Source organism: Triticum aestivum, chromosome 2B, assembly GCF_018294505.1.
Source record: "Triticum aestivum cultivar Chinese Spring chromosome 2B, IWGSC CS RefSeq v2.1, whole genome shotgun sequence".
NCBI lineage: Eukaryota > Viridiplantae > Streptophyta > Magnoliopsida > Poales > Poaceae > Triticum > Triticum aestivum.
Genome location: NC_057798.1, coordinates 717973416 through 717993756, shown reverse-complemented (window position 1 = coordinate 717993756; position 20341 = coordinate 717973416). Strand labels below are relative to the sequence as shown.

At 49.4% G+C, this 20341-nt stretch overlaps 1 pseudogene; it reads left to right on the top strand.

Moving 5' to 3' along the window:
- The first annotated feature begins 6127 nt into the window (after positions 1–6127).
- LOC123039478 (transcription termination factor MTERF6, chloroplastic/mitochondrial-like) overlaps positions 6128–20341 on the top strand; it is a 28245-nt pseudogene continuing 14031 nt past the window's right edge.

The following is a 20341-nucleotide window of genomic DNA, read 5'->3' as shown; positions in this document are numbered from 1 at the left end:
TGGATTAGGGAATCTTTCCGCTTGCTCCCCGCCATTATAGGTGGCTAGTCCGGATCGGACAGGGACCATGTATGCGGGCGGAAGGAACCCTTTGGTCTGCAGCTCTTTTAGGCGGCTGTGAGGGATGGAACACTTTTCCCAATCCCCTGGTTTCGAGCTAGGGGAGCAACGAGCAGGGCTGCGGCAACCGGTCATGATTGGATGGCCTCTTTTGGACGCGCTCTATGAAATGCTTGCTTGGGAGAAGGTGGTGTGATTTGGATCTAAGGATCCCTGTCTCCTCAAATAGTCGCCTTACCTACGGGATTAGGGTGGCAAATGTAAAAATCCCCCGGCCCCTCGTCTTCGATCGACACGTGGAGGTGGCCATTATTGAAGCTCAGAAGCCGAGGAGTACAACCTTACTGGGAGGCCAGGACACTATTCGCTACGACAGGTGCACTGGATTTGGAGAAGAACCCGCCTTGCAATGTCAAAGACAATCTGCGTGCCGGACTCATCGTCATTGAATCCTGGTTCGGGGGCTACTGAGGGAGTCCTGGATAAGGTGGTATCCGGACAGCCGGACTATATACTTTGGTCGGACTATTGGACTATGAAGATACAAGATAGAAGACTTCGTCCCATGTCCAGATGGGACTCTCCTTGGCGTGGAGGGCAAGCTTGGCTATTCAGATGTAGATCTCCTCCTCTTAAACCGACTATGTGTAACCCTAGCCCCCTCCGGTGTCTATATAAACCGGAGGGTTTAGTCCGTAGGACACAACAACAATCACACCATAGGCTAGCTTCTAGGGTTTAGCCTCTCTGATCTCGTGCTAGATCAACTCTTGTAATACTCATATCATCAAGATCAATCAAGCAGGAAGTAGGGTATTACCTCCATCGAGAGGGCCCGAACCTGGGTAAACATCGTGTCCCCAGCCTCCTGTTACCATTAGCCTTAGATGCACAGTTCGGGACTCCATACCCGAGATCCGCCGGTTTTTACACCGTCAACGCCTCCAGCTGCCGCCTTCACCGAGCCTCAGATAGCCGAGGTGCGAAATATTATCAGCCCCAACATGCTCAAGAAGGCGGTCTGTGAGCAGAACTCGATCCCATTACAGCAGATCAAGAACAAGGGACAGAAACGAAAGACTAACAAGGGCGCCGGTGCGAGCCAGCCGACACCAAGTACGATCCGTGCTCAGGACGGGCCACCTTCACCTAAGGATATCTCGAGGAGGGTGCATGTGGCGGGTAGGGCGATGCTACCGACAAATATGCTCAATGCTGCAACCGGTGCTATGCGGAGTCTGTATGAAAGTGTTCTTTCTTTGGAGAAGCGGCGTCTCTCCCAGAATGATGTGGCATACCCGGTTTTCGTGGCCAAGGTGCCAGAGGGCAAGGGCTTTGTGGATAGTGCCATCGGGGGTACGATCGTCCTGCAGTTTGATGACATCTTTGCTATGTTTAACCTTCATCCGCTGCACTACACCTTCGTTCGGCTATTTTCGCTGAGTATGGAGATGCGGATCATTAGAGACAAGACCCCGGACATCGTGATAGTCGACCCCTTCTACATGTGTGCCAAGATCTTGGGCAGCGCTGTGGACCGGCAAGTCGCGAGTTCACACCTCGAAGGCGTCATTCTGGCAAACCCAGATAAGGATAACTTCCTTGTGCCTTACTTTCCCGAGTAAGTCATCCCCTCACCGCCCCGTAAGATATGATTTCTTAGATTTCGATCATTCTTTTTTTTTCTAACATTCCGTGTTTTGTGCAGTGACACACATTGCACACTCATCCTCTTAAGCCCGAAATATTCCATGGCCACGTATTTCGACCCGGACCATGAGTCCAAGATAGACTACACAAATATCAAGAAAGTTCTTGATGATGCTCTCCTCGCCTACGCCACATCTGGAGGCACCTTTAAGAGGCCAGTTCGTAGGTACGGCAAGCACGTGTTAAACCACAATACGACGTTCCCCTGCGTCAAGCAGCCGCCTGGCGGTCAGAAGGATGCCTACTACGCCCTCCATCACATGCAGACGATCATAGGGGACCATAATCACCTTCTGCTACCAGATAATCTCTTGGGCCACACGCTTGTCGGCAATCCAGGATGCGGACATCAGACAAGAATTCTTTAGCATCCAGTCGGAGTTTGCGGAAATCATCCATCAAGATGTCCTTCGTACCTCGGGGCAGTTCTACCTCAAATATCAACCGTCCAACAGTGAGATAGAAACAACGCTACAAATGCAGGATGACAACGCCCGCGATTTCATGACCATCACGAAAGACGGCGGCTTCATCCATGCTCCGGTCCCATGAGTCGAGTCGAAAGTAGTGATGCTATGTAGTTCTGAATTGTCGATTGGCTCATGTTGTAATATTAAACTTTAATGAACTTGTATCTCTCTTTGGTTTGTACAGTCGTTCAACTTATATGTAATCGATGCTATTTATTAGTAGGACCATGAATCATGCTATTAATGTGTTGCTTTTCTCTTCCAGTCCTTTTGTTGCATACTTATATATTGCTTATGTATTGTCTGTGAACAGTTACTAACGTTTTCTTTGGCAAGTGCATAGAGATGCCGTCGTCATGTACAAGGGTAAGGTTCCCGGAGTCTACGACAACTGGGAGGAGTGCCGGAGGCAGGTTCACCGTATCAGCGGTAACAGTTACAAAGGGTACACCACTAGGGCGGAGGCGGAAGTTAGATACGCGCGCTATCTAGCGGGAGAGAGGAGGGAGCGTTGGAGGAACCGGATGAAGACCAGTTTCATCGCGATTATGCTCATCGTGATGACCGCAGCTCTCTTCTATGTGATGGTAGTTTAGATGATCGATATCGACTTGTAATGTGAAGACAAACTCACTACTCGCGGTTTCGAGACTTGTAATGTTATAACTTTGTTCGGTATTTGAAATTCGGAGACTAATATGATGAATTGTATTCAGAGACTAATCTTCTATTGTATTCGATAAATCTGCTGTTTATATGTTGTGATCTGTATATTATGTGCAGTAACATGTTTTGTAACCTGTGCAAATATCAGAAAAGAAGAAAAAAAATCCCTAATATTCATACTAATGGCGCACCACTCAGCACACTAATGGCGCACTGTAGAAAGGACACTAATGACGCATCACGCCCTAGTGTGTCATTAGTATACGAAAGCACATGGGTAAATATGGCCCCCTGGGAGGCATACTAATGGCGCACGGTGGGCTATACTAATGGCGCACTGCATGGTGCGCCATTAGTATTTAATTCTAATGGCGTGGTGCTAGTGGCGCACCAGTAGTGCGCCATTAGTAGGCAAAATTGGTGCGCCACTAGCAGGTCTTTTCCTAGTAGTGATGGATGTATCGTGATTTCTGTGAACTGTTTTTCCTTTGCACATTATGAAAATTGTTATACGATGGTATTGTAACTAGAGAACATTCTGTTGGTCCTGGTCGCATATGGACGGTTTATTTTTCTAGCCAAGTGGACCTCCATGGTTTAATTGCTTCTAGAAGATTTACAATCTTCCATCTGAAGATTGCGTAGCTTCATGAGCGTAGAACAGATCAATAGACCGCTATTACAGCAAGCCAGTTTTGGGCTATGTTGAGAATCTATGAGATTAATAACATTGGCTGCACGCTCATGAGCCCTAAAGTTGCGGACCCTAGAAATATGGAAAATCTTAATCTGAATGTGGCTTGGACGTAGCATCAAAGAAAGCAGCTAGCTGTGGAAGGCCTAATATCCCGATGAACAGGTTCATGTCGAAGATTCTTTGAAGCTGCTGCCGGAGCTAAGATCTGATTGTCCGTCAGGAGGGTGATGTGTTTGTTTCTCAAAGTTGTGGCGATCTGTGTGTGCAGCAACCTTGGAGCCTCTGCAGCTGTTGCTGATATGTAAATTCCTCCTTCCTTTATGATGTGCTCTTTTGCTGGTTGGATGAAGACCATTCCTTGCTTTAGCTGTTGCTGTAGATAAGCATCTACACACACTTCATATCCTGTGACACCTGATTCTGTTCTTCCTATATTTCCCCGCAAAAGATAATTGGTTCATTTTCTTCATGTCCTGACATTGTGGCAGCACCTGCATTCTCTGTGTACATTAATATAACCCCATGTCCGTTTCAAAAAGAAAAAAAATATATCACTCCATGTTTGTATCTGGCTGCTCAATGATTTGCTTCAGATCTTGGTTCCATGACGATCGATCATTCAGGGAAAAAAATATAAACACCTCGAAGTACTTGAGTTTGAACTTCTAAAAGATGATAATCAGAGACTCAACATGAAAGGGTGACCTTGATGCTATCAGTTGACATAAGGGGTGGAACCTTGACCATTGGACATTGATTGCATGAAATTCACAATTGGGTCAACTTTGCCGGCAAAAACACATTCCAAAATCATGATATGGCAATGGAAGAGTGACACTCAAAAAATGTATAGTACGTAGGTATAAACCATGTTTAAACTACGGTTTCGATGCTTGCATCGCTAGCACTTCTTGGCTTTGGTGGTGATGATGACGATGTTGAATAAAGATTCTTCGGATCCTTCCCTAACAAGGCCATCGGCCCTATGCTTGGAGATGGATTTGGAAGCCACTTTGTTCAAGCAAGGATGGCGTGGCGGCGCCATCCTCGTGGTGGACCTGTATCCTCAGGCTCCGCCATTGTGACGGCGTTCGCTCCAGCGTCGGCGCGGAGCTTGGGATGTAGTCTAGGAGCAGATGCAGATTGTGGTCTACATCAACGACATCTGGAAGACGGAACGTGTGCCGAGTTCATGGTTCGTGGATGGCAGGTATGGTTTCCTCCTTCGGCGTCTTAGTCATAGTGGAGTGCTAGATCTGGAGTTCGATGGCGTGTCTGGGGTGTTTCCCCGGTCTATTTCGGTCAACGACAATGGCTTCACTTTTGGTGAGCCAACTTGGAGGTCCGTAAAGCTGCATATCAGCGATGGAGCCGCATCGAGTTTGGGTGAGGGAGTGATTTGTCATTCTTTTCTTCGGTGGCTGTTGTGGTCGTGTCGAAGGCAGGTGAAAGACGTTGGTGTCAAGCTCAGAGATGTTCTACTATCTTTTCAGTTTTGTCATGTTGGTCATTACGTGACTTGTACTTTGATCTTTATAATATGAATGAGACACGTATTACCAACCCAAAACAAGATCAACGCTCATTCTCTGTTGGCCTGTTGGGTGTGGCATGTGATTAGGGCCTGTTGGGTATGGCATGAGATTAGGGGATATTTTTTATGTTCTTCAAATCACAACGAGAAAAGAAAAGAAAACGAACATACATTTCTAGGAGAAAAAAAATCCTCATCTAAAGTTCTTTTTTTTGACCCAGATCTAAGGTTCTTCTTTAGAAACGCAAGCTCGTCAAATTCTTTAAAAAAATACTGTGTCATCTAAGGCTCTTTTTAGAAACACGAGGTCATCTTGAATTTTTTTCGACGTCTCACAAACATAGTTTAAAAAACCAAACTAGCAACCGAATCGGCGAGGCTGTCCGTTTAGGTTTTTACTGGTCGAACAGCTGGTTCATCGGTCCATTTGCGACAAAAGATCAGAATGTTTTAAGGTAACTTACCAAATTTTGACCTCACATTAAAAGAATACACATAATATTAGATGTAAACCATTAATAAATCACAGTGTCATTAGCCTAGTTGGGTATTGAGCCTTTAGCATGTCTTGCCTCAAGTTTAGGTATTGGATTCCTTGTTGATGCAATTATTATTTTTGAACATTTTCCTTTTTTTACTAAATAACTGGTACACCTTAAAAAAACGAGAAAGGTGCCGGTTCCGGTTTGTCCGGTCGGACCACCAGTCCGGTCTAGTTTTTAAAACTATGCTCACAAGAACTTTTCCTTTTTCTTTTTGAGTAACCCTCGCAAGATCATCTAGACGAGTAACTTTTTTTGCTTGGGTGGTTCTTTTCTTTGGGGGAATTTGAGCGATCTAAATGGGTCTCTCTAGTCTAACTTAGCCCAGCCCAGCCCATGGGGTCAGTTGGTCATCCTCAAGGTTGGAACAGACACCGCACCAACGCAAACCCTCACCACTCTCTCCTCCGCATCGCGCCATTCCCTCGCTGCCGGCGCCGCCGCCGCCATGCTCCGGCTCTGTCGCGGCGTCCTCGCCCAGCTCCTCTCTTCTCCCTCCATCTCTCCTCTACACCGCCTCCTCTCCGCCGCCGCGCCCGCTGCCCCCCCCCCCTCCCCCGCATTTACCCAAACCCTAGCTTCGCCGTGGAGGACTACCTCGTCTCCACCTGCGGCCTCACCCAAGCGTAGGCGCTCAAGGCCTCCACCAAGCTCTCCCACCTCAAGTCCCCCTCCAATCCCGACGCCGTCCTCGCCTTTCTCGCCGACCTTGGTCTCTCCGGGGCCAATTGTAGAATGCTATGGGAAAAGAAGATTGCACCTTGGGTGCTCTCCGATCTATACACTCCTATATATAGCTCAGGTTACAACAGGAGCACGGAGCGCCAGGTCGTGGCTACGTGCATGGATCGTGGGTGATCACATGCAGTACGTGCGCACGGGGAAGAGAAGTGAGAGACAGACTAGCTAACTGCTAACACCCCGCCGCAGTTTGAGTGTCGGGTGGCCTGATGCACAAACTGGACCGAAATTCCTCGAACGCCGGCATGGGCAGCCCCTTGGTAAGAACATCAGCGAACTGTTGGCTCATTCGCACATGCAGGACGCGCAGCTCGCCGAGGGCCACTTTCTCCCGGACGAAGTGCATATCAAGCTCGATGTGCTTGGTCCAGCGATGGTTCACAGGGTTGGCAGCCATGTAGATGGAGGATATGTTGTCGCAGAAGACAATGTTGGCCTTGCGCAGAGGAGTCGCTAGCTCGGCGAGAAGTTGTCGTATCCAGCAACTCTCGGCGACGGCGTTGGCGACGGCGCGATACTCGGCTTCCGCACTCGACCGGGACACGGTGGCCTAGCGTTTGGAAGACCAGGACACCAGAGCATCACCGAGGTAGACGGCATAGCCAGAAGTGGAACATCGCGTGTCCGGACACCCGGCCCAGTCGGCGTCGAAGTAGGCAACGAGGTCGAGGGAGGCAGCTGGTTGCAGACACAGTCCATGGGTGGTGGTGCCCCGAAGATAGCGCAGTATCCGCTTCACCAGTGCCAAGTGTGGGACACGCGAATCATGCATCACCAGGCAGCATTGTTGGACTGCGTAGGCAATGTTTGGGCGCGTCATGGTCATGTACTGGAGTGCGCCAACAAGGCTGCGGTACTCCACAGCGTCAGGCACCGGCGCGCCATCCGTCCCAGAGAGCTTCGAGCGGGTGTCGACAGGAGTTGAGATCGGCCTGCAGGCTTGCATGTTGGCGCGCTCAAGCAGCTCCTCGGCGTACTTCCGTTGGGAGAGGAAGAACCCGTCGGCCGTGCGTGTGACGGTGATGCCGAGGAAGTAGTGAAGTGGACCGAGATCTTTCATAGAGAACTCAGTCGAGAGCCGGCGCTGGAGTTGGTGAAGAAGCACGGTCGACGAAGCAGCGAGAATTATGTTGTCGACATAGAGGAGCAGGTAGGCGGCGCCGTCGTCGTTGTGGAGCACGAATAGGGACGGGTCCGCCCGAGAGGTGATGAAGCCGATGCTGCGGGCGAACGCCGCAAAGCGCGCGAACCAGGCGCGTGGCGCTTGCTTCAAGCCGTAGAGGGAGCGATCGAGCAGGCAGACATGGTCGGGGCGAGTCTCGTTAATGAAGCCAGCTGGTTGTTGGCAGTACACTGCTCCATCAAGTGGCCATGCAGGAAGGCATTGTTGACGTCCATTTGATGCACGGGCCATCGGCGGGACGCTGCAACGGTGAGGACAACACGGATCGTGGCCGCCTTGACGACTGGTTAGAAGGTCTCATCGAAGTCGACACCGGGGCATTGGGAGAAGCCGCGAACCACCCATCTGGCCTTGTAGCGTTCGAGCGTGCCGTCAGCCTTGAGCTTGTGCCGAAACAGCCACTTGCCAGTGACAATGTTGGCACCGCGTGGCCGCGGTACGAGCCTCCGGGTCTTGTTCTCCATGAGGGCCATGTACTCCACCTCCATCGCAGCCAACCAACAAGGATCACGCAAGGCAGCACGCATGGTTTTTGGGATCGGGGATATGTCAGGTGTGGTCGAGGTGGTGAGACTCTGGTGATACTTGGGGTTGGCTAGGAACTTCCCGGCTTGCGTGCACGTCTGCATGGGGTGGGTTGAGATGGGAAAGGCACGGCGGCGAGGCGGCGGTGAGGTTGGTGGCGAGGCAGTGGAGGTACTGGTGACAGAAGTTGCTGCCGAGTCCATGAGATCGAGTGTTGTGGGAGCGGAGTTGATCGACACGGGTTCGGGTGTCATGGGCGCGGGGGCGGCTGGTGTGGGTTCGTGTGTAGTAGCGGTTCATGGAGGAGACAGCGTGAGGGCTGCCATGGCAGCGGGTGCAGGCGTCGGCGTGGATGTGTCCACGGTAGGGGGGTTAGAGGAGCGTGATGGACAAGCGGTCCGGGGTTGTTGGGGAACGAAGGGAAGGGTTGTCAGTTCGTCGAGAAGGGACGACTCTGGCTTGGTGTGGCCGCTCGTCATGGTGTGGAAAGGGAACGTGCCCTCGTCGAAGACGACATGCCGCGAGGTCACCACACGCCCAGTGGTACGGTTGACACACCAGTATCCCTTGTGCTCGTGCGAGTACCCGAGGAAGACGCACGTCGCTGAGCGTGGGGCTAGCTTGTGTGGGGTTGTAGTGGTGAGATTCGGGTAGCACAGACAACCAAACACGCGCAGCGAGGTGTGGTGGGGGTGAGCACCGTAGAGCAGGAAGAACGGCGAGTGGTCGTTTCAAGGACGGCATGGCCGTCGGTTGAGGAGGAATGTGGCAGTTTTAAGTGCTTCGGCCCAGTAGGAGTATGGTATGTGGGCATGGATGAGGAGTGAGCGCGTGATGTCATTGAGAGTGTGGAGCGCGCGCTCCGCCCGCCCGTTCTGTGGTGATGTGTAAGGGCAGGACATGCATAGCTGGGCGCCGAGCGAGGAGAAGAGAGTGCATGAGGAGGCGTTCTCAAACTCCTTACCGTTGTCCGTTTGGACAGCGAGTATGGGTAGGTTGAATTGAGTGTGTGCGAAGGCGAAGAACATGTGGATCATGGGAAGAACATCAGATTTTTGCCGTAAGGGGAAAGTCCAGGCAAAGTGACTGTAGTCCTCTAGGATAAGTAGATAGTATTGGCAACTGGAGTTGCTCTACACGGGAGAGGTCCATACATCACAGTGCACTAACTGAAATGGAAAGAAAGCTACATGTCCAGATGAACCGAACGGGAGCCTAGTGCTCTTCCCTAGCTGACACGCATGACAAACACCAGAGGCGGAGTGGTCGGAGTCGACGCCCGTGAGACGAAGAGTGCGGCCAAGGGCGTCTCCACCGAGATGGCCAAGACGCTGGTGCCACAGATCGCGGGTGGTGATGGTGAGCGTGGGGTGATCACGGGATGTGGGGGTGGATGACATGGTGTAGAGCTCGTCATCGTCCGAGTTACAGCGGAGGATCACCCTCTTCGTTCTTCGATCCTTGACAGAGAAACCGAAATCATCAAATTCAACATTTAAATGGTTATCACGAGCTAAAGCTTTGACAGAGATTAGATTTCTAATGAGGTGTGGTGAGACAAGAACATTGCGGAGAGAGATAGGCGAGGCTGAGGTTGGGATGGTGGTGTGGCTGGTGTGCGTGGTCGCAAACGTGGTCCCGTCGCCGACAACAATGCGAGATGGAGTATGGGGAAAGGAGGACGAGAGCATACTGGACGAGGAGGCCATATGAGAGGCCGCCCCTGTATCGAGGTACCAATCTGCGGTTGGCGGCGACTGCTGCTGCTATTGCATCGTCATGGAGTTCAGGGCATGGATGAGCGCGCCCTGGTCCCATGCAGGGGTGGTATGGTTGTAGAGCCCGGTGTTGGGGGCGCCGTAGAGCGGGTGGGCTGTTGGAAATATGCCCTAGAGGCAGTAATAAAATGGTTATTATTATATTTCCTTGTTCATGATAATTGTCTATTGTTCATGCTATAATTGTATTAACTGGAAACCATAATACATGTGTGAATACATAGACCACAACATGTCCCTAGTGAGCCTCTAGTTGACTAGCTCGTTGATCAATAGATGGTTATGGTTTCCTGACCATGGACATTAGATGTCATTGATAACGGGATCACATCATTAGGAGAATGATGTGATGGACAAGACCCAATCCTAAGCATAGCACAAGATCGTGTAGTTCGTTTGCTAAAAGCTTTTCTGATGTCAAGTATCATTTCCTTAGACCATGAGATTGTGCAACTCCCGGATACTATAGGAATGCTTTGGGTGTATCAAACGTCACAATGTAACTGGGTGGCTATAAAGGTGCACTACAGGTATCTCCGAAAGTGTCTGTTGGGTTCGCATGAATCGAGACTCGGATTTGTCACTCCGTATGATGGAGAGGTATCTCTGGGCCCACTCGGTAATGCATCATCATAATGAGCTCATTGTGACTAAGTAGTTAGTCATGGGATCATGCATTACAGAACGAGTAAAGTGTCTTTCCGGGAACGAGATTGAACGAGGTATTGGAATACCACGATCGAATCTCGGGCAAGTAACATACCGATTGACAAAGGGAATTATATATGGGATTGATTGAATCCCCGACATCTTGGTTCATCCGATGAGATCATCGTGGAACATGTGGGAGCCAACATGGGTATCCAGATCCCGCTGTTGGTTATTGGCTGGAGAACGTCTCGGTCATGTCTGCATGGTTCCCGAACCCGTAGGGTCTACACACTTAAGGTTCGGTGACGCTAGAGTTGTTATGGGAAATAGTATGTGGTTGCCGAAGGTTGTTCGGAGTCCCGGATGAGATCCTGGACATGACGAGGATCTCCAGAATGGTCTGGAAGTGAGGTTTGGTATGTTGGACGAAGGGTATTGGAGTCTGGAATTGTTCCGGGGGTACCAGGTGATGAGCAGCGTGTCCGAAAGGGGTTTCGGAGGCCTCGGCAAGCGTTGGGGGGGCCTTATGGGCCAAGTGGAGGGGGCACATCTGCCCACTAAGGGGCTGAGCGCCCCTCCCACCCCATCTCACGTAACCTGGAGAGGTTGGGGCGCCTCCCCTAGGGCAGCCACCCCTCCCGTCTTGGGCGGCAAGTTTCCTAGGGGGTGGGGGCGCCTAAACCCATCTAGGGTTTCCCCTGGCCGCCGCCCCCTCCTCTAGATCCATCTAGAGGGGCCGGCCCCCTCTCTCCTCTTCCCCCTATATATAGTGAGGGGGTGGGAGGGCAGCCACACCCTTCCCTTGGCGCATCCCTCCCTCCTCCAACACTTCCTCCTCCTCCGTAGTGCTTAGCGAAGCTCTGCCGGAGAACCACGAGCTCCACCACCACCATGTCGTCGTGCTGCGGAGTTCTCCCTCAACTTCTCCTATCCCCTTGCTGGATCAAGAAGGAGGAGACGTCCCCGGGCTGTACGTGTGTTGAACGCGGAGGCGCCATCCGTTCGGTGCTAGATCGGATCTTCCGCGATTTGAATTGCTGCGAGTACGACTCCATCATCTGCGTTCTTGTAACGCTTCCGCATCGCGATCTTCAAGGGTATGAAGATACACTCCTCTCTCTCTTGTTGCTAGAATCTCCATAGATTGATCTTGGTGATGCGTAGAAAATTTTGAATTTCTGCTACGTTCCCCAACAGTGGCATCATGAGCTAGGTCTATTGCGTAGATTCTATGCACGAGTACAACACAAGTAGTTGTGGGTGTTGGTTTGTTCAATTTGCTTACCGTTACTTGTCCTATCTTGTTTCAGCGGTATTGTGGGATGAAGCGGCCCGGACCGACCTTACACGTACGCTTATGTGAGACAGGTTCCACCGACTGACATGCACTTGTTGCATAAAGGTGGCTAGCGGGTGCCAGTCTCTCCCACTTTAGTCGGATCAGATTCGATGAAAAGGGTCCTTATGAAGGGTAAATAGCAATTGGCATATCACCGTTGTGGCTTTTGCTTAGGTAAGAAACATTCTTTCTAGAAACCCATAGCAGCCATGTAAAACATGCAACAACAATTAGAGGACATCTAACTTGTTTTTGCAGGGTATGCTATGTGATGTGATATGGCCCAAAAGAATGTGATGAATGATATGTGATGTATGAGATTGATCATGTTCTTATAATAGGAATCACGACTTGCGCGTCGATGAGTATGACAACCGGCAGGAGCCATAGGAGTTGTCTTAATTTATTGTATGACCTACTTGTCATTGAATAACGCCATGTAGTTACTTTACTTTATTGCTAAATCGTTAGCCATAGTAGTAGAAGTAATAGTTGGCGAGACAACTTCATGAAGACACGATGATGGAGATCATGGTGTCATGCCAGTGACGAAGGTGATCATGTCGTGCCTCAAGATGGAGATCAAAGGCGCAAGATGATATTGGCCATATCATGTCACTTTATGATTTGCATGTGATGTTTGTCATGTTTACATCTTATTTGCTTAGAATGACGGTAGCATAAATAAGATGATCCCTCTTAAAATTTCAAGAAAGTGTTCCCCCTAACTGTGCACCATTGCGAAAGTTCATTGTTTCGAAGCACCACTACTAGGCAAAGGCCTACTAATGGCGCACCGGTTTTGCCTACTAATGGCGCACTACCGGTGCGCCATTAGTAGCACGCCACTAGAATTTTTTACTAATGGCGCACCATTGGTGCGCCATTAGTATCTGGTATACTAATGGCACACCAAGCAGTGCGCCATTAGTATGTAACACCATGCGCCATTAGTATGCCTCCCGGGGGGGCATATGTAACCATGTGCTTTGTCATACTAATGGCGCACTCTGCCTTGATGCGCCATTAGTATGAATATTTGGTTTTTTTTTGCTTTTCTGATTTTTGCATAGGTTACAAAATATATTATTGGACAGAATATAGACAGCAGCACACAGCAACAACAGATTCATCGAATACAATAGAAGATTAGTCTCCGAATATAATTCATCATATTAGTCTCCGAATTCAAAAGACCGAACAAAGATAAAACATTACAAGTCTCAAGACCGCGAGTATCGAGTTTGTCTTCACATTACAAGTCGATATCGATCATCTAAACTACCATCACATAAAAGAGATCTGCGGTCATCACGATGAGCATCATCGCGATCAAACTGGTCTTCATCCGGTTCCTCCAACGCTCCCTCCTCTCTCCCGCTAGATAGCGGGCGTATCTAGATTCGGCCTCCGCCCTAGTGGTGTACCCTTTGTAACTATTACCGCTAAAACGGTGAACCTGTCTCCGACACTCCTCCCAGTCATCGTAGACTTCGGGAACCTTACCCTTGTACACGACATACGACGACATCTCTATGCACAAGCCAAACAACAGACAACAGACAATACATAAGCAATATGTAAGTATGCAAAAAAAAGGATCGGAAGAGAAAAGCAAGACATTAATAGCACGATTCATGATCCTACTAATAAATAGCATCGATTACATCTAAGTTGAATGACTGTCCAAACCAAAGAGACATACGAATTCATTAAAGTTTAATTACAACATGAGCCAATCAATGTTTCAGAACTACACATCACTACTTCCGACTCGACTCATCGGACAGGAGCGTGGATGAAGCCGTCGTCTGTCGTGATGGTCATGAAATCGCGGTCGTTGTCACCCTGCATTTGTAACGTTCCATCTATCTCATTGTTGGACGGTTGATATCTGAGGTAGAACTGCCCCGAGGTATGAAGGACATCTTGATGGATGATGTCCGCAAACTCCGACTGGATGCGAAAGAATACTTGTCTGAGGTCCACGTCCTGGGTTGCCGACAACCTCACGGCCCAATCTTTGAGACTATCTGGTAGCAGAAGTTGATGATGGTCCCTTACGATCGCCCGCATGTGATGGAGGGCGTAGTAGGCATCCTTCTGACCGCCAGGCGGCTGCTTGACGCAGCAGAAATTCGTATTGTGTGAGAAGGTGTGCTTGCCGTACTTACGAACTACCCTGGTGAAGGTGCCTCCAGATTTGGCGTAGCCGGAGAGAACATCATCAAGAACTTTCTTGACATTTGTGTAGTCTATCTTGGAGTTACGGTTCGGGTCGAAATACGTGGCCATGGAATATTTCGGGCTTAAGAGGATGAGTGTGCAATGTGCGTCACTGCACAGAACATGGAATGTTAGAAAAAAAAAAGAATGATCAAAATCTAAGAAATCATATGTTACGGGGCGGTAAAGGGATGACTTACTCGGGAAAGTAAGCCACAAGGAAGTTATCCTTATCTGGATTTGCCAGAATGACTCCTTCGAGGTGTGAACTCGCAACTTGGCGGTCCCCAGCGCTGCTCAAGTGCTTGGCACGCATGTAGAAGGGGTCGACTATCATGATGTCTGGGGTCTTGTCTCTAATGATCCGCATCTCCATACTCAACGAAAACAGCCAAATGAAGGTGTAGTGCAGCGAATGAAGGTTAAACATAGCAAAGATGTCATCAAACTACAGGACGATCGTACCCCCGATGTCGCCATCCACAAAGCCCTTGCCCTCTGGCACCTTGGCCACGAAAACCGGGTATGCCACATCATTCTCTCTGAGACGCCGCTTCTCCAAAGAAAGAACACTATCGTGCAGACTCCGCATAGCAACGGTTGCAGCATTCAGCATATTTGGCGGTAGCATCGCCCTACCGGCCACATGCACCCTCCTCGAGATATCCTTAGGTGAAGGTGGCCCGTCCTGAGCACGGATCGAACTCGGTGCCGGCTGGCTCGCACTGTCGCCCTTGTTAGTCTTTCGCTTCCGTCCCTTGTTCTTGATCTCCTGTAATGGGACCGAGTTCTGCTCACAGACCGCCTTCTTGAGCGTGTTGGGGCTGATAATATTTCGCACCTCAGCTATCTGAGGCTCAATGAAGGCGGGAGCTGGAGGCGTGTCCTGAGAACTGAACGCCAGACGACGCCTGTTGCAATTAGATTTCTCCGCCGTACCAGCTAGATCGCGGTCGTCTTGGTTGGGTTCTTGAGAAAGAGGCCCACAGAACTCGTCAGTGTACCCATGTTCGGCAAAGTACTTATCAACTTTGGTAAATGTACCGTCGTCGTGGTCGTCTTCGTCCGGATCCTGTGCCATAGGGCTGTCCGGATCCTGTGCCATAGGGATGTCTGGCAGGTCCGGTAGCGTTGCGGCGTTCTTGCATGGCTTGGCGCCGGCACGACTGCGGTCTTGTCTGTGGGGTGGTGTCCCCCGCCCTCAAACGAATCTGGCTCTTCGGCCAAAGTAGGGGCCAATTTACACAGGCGCTGAGGGTCATCTCATCTTCTTCATCGGCCCCAGCGGGTCGAATCGAAGGTAACAGCTCGTCGCAGCCTGGCAGCACCCGAACCACTTCAACCCTATACACTATGGGTGCCATCGGATTACCGTGGAACATGTGGTTGCCCGGTTGAACGATTCTGCCCTTGGCGACATCGACCAACTCGGCGCCCACGAAGTGCAGAAGAGTGCAAGGAACATCGGCGCCGCCCTGCGAAAACATGTACAGGGCGTCAGGGATGCCCAGGCAAAGGCAAGGAGATGAAGTCATCTGCCGAGAGGCTTAGTTACCGTGATGCCGTCGAGCTCGGCTAATGTCGAGGCACCGCCAACGGTGGGCGTGCAACTGACGGAGGGGGCGCTTGCTGGCAAGGTGTCGGCCGGCGTACACCCGGGTGCATTAAGCTCCAGTGCCCGTGCCGGTGCCGGAGACACGAATACCGCCTCCGTCGGAGACACCAATGGTGTCGCCGCCAGAGACACCAATGGCGCCACCGGAGACACCAATGGTGCCGCCTGCACGCTGTGCAAGTTGCTGGCCGTGAAGCTGGGAATCGGGGGAGGCCCCTATTGGCCGCCAGCAATCCACGTCGTCAGCCCATGAATCAACGTAGGCACCATGGCGTTGAGCTTCGTTCCCAGTTGTTGTTCCACTTGCTCTTGGACAAGCTCCAGAATCCGCACCACTTGTGCCTTGAGTTCTTCAACCTCGCGCGTCTGGCTTTTCGAGCTGGTCTTTTTCTCCTTCCGCACACCAGCGGTATAGTATGACCCCCATTTTGTGGACAAGCCTTTGCCTACCACACGACCAGCTGACGTCGGCTTAGTGAGCTTATCCTTGTTTTTCATTACGTTCAACGCCCTATTTAAAGGGGTGTCGAAAGGGGAGCTCTGAGACGACCCCGCGCTACTGCTTTCAGTGTCTTGCGAAAGGAACATGAACCATTTAGAAATATTGGGGATTAATTAGAGTGCAACCATATGGAGCTAATTACGCGAGGGTGTGTTCCTTACCAGAACAAGCTCAAGCGCCCTGGTCTTCGGATCCGTGGTAAGCTCCTTTGTTATCGGGTCCTCCTTGTACCGGGCCCTGACATAGTTCCTGGTCTTCTTGTTACCGCTGTATTTCTCGAAGCGGGGCGGTAGGCCTTGCTCGGCACGCTCCGCGTCCTCCTTGTCCCATATAGGCTCCGCCACTCTGTAACCGCCGGGACAGAGTTTGTGTTCCCCTAAGTTCAACTCCCGCATTTCTTTCCCGCACTGACTTGATTCGGAGGTTGCACTGCTCTCACACTTGATCTTGAACTCCTTGTACTCATCTTCGCTCATCAAAGGATATTTCGCGTTGATCTTCTCATAACTATCACCTTTATCAATCATTCTCTTCACCGTGCTTCTCCAAGTAGACAGGGCCGTGCTCATCTTCGTGAGGGCGGCACTGTTCACTTTATTCCCTAAGAGGTGTGTGTTTTCAAATTCGGTGGGGAACTTGTATCGTTCGTGCAGCTTTGTGAAGAGGAGGTTGCGCAAATTCCCTCGGTCCTTATGCCTAAGGTTCTCGGTGTTGATTGAGACGATGCTCCGGAGAATGCACCCAAGATGAACCGAGTACCCCTTGACTATATGTTTGGGCTCCGTTGGATTCCCGTCGGAGTCCACTTGAGTGCATTCCTCCTTGACGGTGCGGAGCGCATTCGGGCGCCGGTCCTTCCTTTGCTTCTTCGGTTGGCTGCCATCTGTGTGTGCGCCGCCATCATCAGTGGTGGCATCCTCGGCGGCACCATCAGTGGTGTCATCCCCGACGCCACTAGGGGTTGTGTAATCAGGATCAGTATCATCCGCGGCGTCCTGATAGCAGTGAGGTTGTTCCTCCATCTCCTGGGACAGCTCCTAGAATTACTTGCCGCCCGAACCACTGGCCTCATCGTTGTGGGCCATGTTTCGCTCTAAATAGGAAAAAAGTTTGGCCAAAAAGTTGGTTATTGTCAAGGAACAAGATCATGGTCTCATCATTTAGGGTTTGTCGACACCGAGGCACCCTAAAAGCCTAAGCTTTCATCATTTATGGTTTGTCGACACTGAGGCACCCTAAAAGCCTAAGCATACATCATTTAGGTTCTCATCGACACCGAGGCATCCAGGGCAGCCAAGTTAAGTTTTCTTCATTTAGGGTTTATCGATGCCGAGGCACCCTAGGTTGGGCCTAATCACTTGGCGCTAATCACTTGGCTCTATTGCCACCTATGTTGGGTTTATCATCTAGGGTTTATCGATGCTAAGGAGAATTCTAAGTTGGGCCTAATCACATGGCTCTATTGCCACCTATGGTTTAATGCAGCAAGAATAAAGGGGCAGTTGATCCTACTTAATTAAGTACTAAGATACCCCGGCTCATGAATTAGTCGCAAGTACCCCATATGTCCTATTTTTAGCAAAGTCATGCTAAAATTCACGGAAAATTTCAGCATGACCTTTGCTGAAAATAGGACATATGGAGTACCCGAATTTGCCGGAACGGAAGTTAATCAACATTCCGGCAAACTCAAGGGCCTCTCGGGGTACCTGCAAATTCATCACGACACGATGGTCGGAGACAAAACCCAGCAAACTAGCACCACAATGTGCCTCTACTTTCATATGGATGAATAGGCCACAGACCATACGGTCCTCTGCTTTCATATGGACAAAAATCAGCTCAACTTATGTGAGCTTCCATTCCAGATCTAATAGCAGCAAGTTGTTCACTTGTAGCTGAACTTATGTGAGCTGCCTTCAAGAAAAGAAATCCACAGTGGCACATCTGCTCTGTGAATACATTGGCAAGAAACAAAACAACACCTAGTACCATCCATCTGCTATGGCCGTATCATGCAATTTAACTAAGCACTAACAGGTAATTATATAACTGAAAACTTGGCACGTACGTGTCACTTAGCTTGGGCAAGCAACATACCTCGTCTTCTTGGTTAGTCCAAACAAGCTGTATGCTGAGCCTCAACTCACCACATGCACATTTTACAACACCCATGAAATGAAAAACTAAACATAATTGTCAACCAACAAAACCAAAACACAAACAGGACTTCAAATTTTCACGATCAGGAAGAAAAACAGGGTTTTCAACTACTATATTCAGTTTCATGGCATAAGTTGAACAGTTGAAAAAGAACAAGCTTCATTTAAATATCTTGCTACTAACAAACATAACTAATGTCAGTACTCAAAAAATAGAGTGACCACACAGGGAACAAACAAACTATTCACTTTTTATTTCTTCAGAATTGGACCAGACAGAGAACAACTCCTTGGAAGCAAACTGAAACCATGCTGAAACTATACTGAAACCATGCTGAAACTTTACTAAAACTACTCCTTGCAATCAAACTGAAACTACTCCTTGGAAGCAAATTGTCTTGGAAGGAGTATTGTGTGCACAAATCTACTCCAACTAGTTGCTTTCACTTAGAAATTGTTAGCACAAACAGCATGAGTCATTCTTCAGACCGTTACAAATAGAAACAATGGCAACCAAGGTTAAAAACCAACAATCCTGTATATTATTCTGAAACTTGATATATTGAAATCACTTAGCACTCTCTTTATGTGTTCATTCAACACTTAAAATTGAGGAAAATAATACCAACTAGGATCGGTATGACCTTCGTTTTTCATTTTCTGTATGATCAATTAAATCTTCCACAAGCTTATATGAAAAGGTTCAGCAACTTGAAACGTAACTCTTGCTTGGTGTTCCAAATCATTTCATTTATATTTTAAATAACAGTAGGAATTATTTCATAATAGAATTTACCCGATGGGGGCGACGGGTGCATGCGACAGAGGGGGGAACGGGCGGGGGTGGAGGAGGCTCACCACTATTGCAAACCAAACAAGTAAGTAGAGCACATGTATATACTTGTATCACTGTCTTGGAGCCAACAAACGCCTCAATTTTTCTCCAACCGTGATCGAACCTGTTACGCAGAAACACAAACAGAGAGATACATGTAACTAACGAGGACAGATAGACAAGGTAACAAGAACTCCACAGCTCAATTAAGCCTATGCTTCTTCTTTCACTCTCCTGCATAAAGTTATTGTTACTACCTGGGAGGGATTATATGCTTGTTTACCACTACTAATACCATTTTTTAATATAATCTTCATTCTCCTGCTTTTTCTTTTCTTACAAGTGTTGATGCCAAAACATTGCAACCCTGTAGTTCAAGATCAGAGTCAAAATTGACCTACACGATTGTTTACCACTACTAAGACATGGATCTAATAGCTATCTCCCCCCTTGTTCCTCATGCCTTACTTGAATTTAGAGAAGAGAGAGCTCAGATCCTATAACAGGGATCTCTCTGGAAGATATGTGTTAACCAATTTCGGCCAGTATAACCAACACAAAGCTCCTGCTCTCTCAAATTGCAGATAAAACAACTTAATCTACAATTTGCTAACATGTTTAAACGAAAACATTTGCTCATGAAAAATATTCAACCTACAATTTGTAAACATTTTCCCTTAGAGGCATTATCACAAACACCTATCAAGCACAATCCTCTAAAATCACGCAGCAAGCAAGAAATAACTATCATTATATTCCCACAGTATCGAATCTACATCAAGTACTCATCCAGTAAAAAAATCAGGAAAAAAATTGAACAGAGGATGCAAGAGGAAGGAGGGAGGGGGGATGAGGGAAGAGGGAGGAAGGACGAAGGAGTGGGGATACCTACCTACGGACTGGTCGCCGGCGTAGCTCCGGGCGGCAGCGTGCTGGGCAGGAGCACCTGCTCCAGGGAGGGGGGCGCCGCTGGTGGGAGCGGCTGCTTGATGGGGGGAGGCGCTGCTGGGGTCCTGTACCGGAGGCGGGGCAACAGAGGGTTCGGCCGGCTGGGCGCGCCGCGGCGGCGGGCCGGCAGCGGCGGCGGCGGCTAGGAACCCTAGCT